The following is a 1,950-nucleotide window of genomic DNA, read 5'->3' as shown; positions in this document are numbered from 1 at the left end:
ATATATACTTCTTAAATAACTAAATAGTTCACATGGATGGGTCACTCAGGTGGGTGGGTGCGCCCACCTGTCCGCCCACCTGAGGGCCAAAACTTGGGATTTTGACAGAGTTCGAGCCTCAGCGCGAACCCCACCCTTGGCATACGATGTAATATATATATGCACCTTAATATATGGCTACATACTTGCTTTATCCGTGCATGGCCTTATGATAGGTGCATGTACACGGCTTGGGTATTCCCCTCTCTTCTGGCACTGGCTCAGACTTGTCAGGCCAGCCGGTGTTTAAGGTCACCTTTGCCATCATAGTCCATAAGGATCCCGCTCTAACTCTCTCTGGTTTGGGTCCTGCATAGTTAAACCGGGTCAACCGTGTAATCAGATCGGGTTTAAGAAGTAGGGTATTACATTTACCCCCCTTCTGAAAAATTTTGTCCTCGAAATTGCGTACCTGGTTGATCAAAAAGATGAGGGTACTTGGCTCGCATTTCATCCTCTTTCTCCCAAGATGCCTCTTCAAGTGAATGATTAGCCCATCGCACTTTTACATAGGAAATGGAGCGGTTGCGAAGGGTCTTCACCTTTCGGTCCAAAATTTCAGCTGGCTGCTCCGTATAGGTCATGTCAGCCTCAAGGTATTCTGGCTCCATGGGTAATACATAAGAGGGATCATGAACGTATTGCTTCAGCATGGATACATGGAATACATTATAAACATCCCCAAGTGAAGGTGGCAGAGCAAGCATGTAGGCTACTGAGCCAACCTGGGCTAAGATCTCAAATGGTCCAATGTATCTTGGGCTCAACTTCCCCTTTATGTGAAACCTTTGTAACCCTTTGGTAGGAGAGATCTTAAGAAATACCTTTTCTCCTAACTAAAATTTAATGTCTTTTCTGCGGTTATCCGCATAGCTCTTTTGACGGGACTGAGCTGCTTTAATCCGTTCTCGAATAACGTCGACTTTGTCACAAGTCATCTGTATCATTTCAGGTCCCAACATTCGACGTTCACCTACCTCATCCCAATACAAAGGAGTTCTACACTTACTGCCATATAATGCCTCATACGGAGTCGTCCCAATTGTAGCTTGGTAGCTGTTGTTATAGACAAACTCCATAAGAGGCATATACTCTTCCCAATTGCCACTCATCTCCATTGTACATGCCCTGAGCATGTCCTCTAATATCTGTATGGTTCGCTCCGACTGACCATCCGTTTGTGGGTGGAAGGCAGTACTCAAATTCAACTGCGATCCCAAGGCATGCTGTAAGCTTTTCCAAAATCTGGAAGTGAACCTTGGGTCCCTATCTGATACAATGCTCACTGGTACTCCATGTAATCTCACTATGTTGTCCATGTAAAGCTGTGCTAGTTTGGCCATGGAGAACTTGGTCTTGATGGGAATGAAATGAGCAGTCTTGGTAAGCTGATCAATGATCACCCATAGCGTGTCCATTCCCTTAGGTGTACACGGTAGTCCGGTGATGAAGTCCATTGTAATCTTCTCCCACTTCCATTCTGGTACTGGGAGTGGCTGAAGAGTACCATAAGGTCGATGCCTCGCAGCTTTTACTTTTTGGCATGTGAGACAAGTCGCCACATACAGAGCTATTGTGACTTTCATGCATGGCCACCAGTAATTTTGTTTGAGGTCTTTGTACATCTTGGTACTTCCTGGGTGGAGTGAGTACTCAGAGCTATGTGCCTCTCGCACTATCTTGTCTTGTATATCCAAATCATCGGGTACACACAATCTTCCTCAAAACATCAATGCCCCATCACTGGCTAAAACAAAATCTGGATCGTTCATTGTTTGATCTTGAACCTTAACTCTGATCCGTTGCAATTTAGGATCCAAAGGTTGTTTCATTATTACCTCTTGCCTAATATCCGGATGCACCTGTAGAGCCGTCAAGGATACAGTCAACCATTTAAGGTTTTCTGGTTGA

Source organism: Macadamia integrifolia, unplaced genomic scaffold (genome assembly GCF_013358625.1).
Source record: "Macadamia integrifolia cultivar HAES 741 unplaced genomic scaffold, SCU_Mint_v3 scaffold1673, whole genome shotgun sequence".
Lineage (NCBI taxonomy): Eukaryota > Viridiplantae > Streptophyta > Magnoliopsida > Proteales > Proteaceae > Macadamia > Macadamia integrifolia.
The sequence above is the reverse complement of the archived record's forward strand: the minus strand, read 5'-3'. Positions refer to the sequence as shown.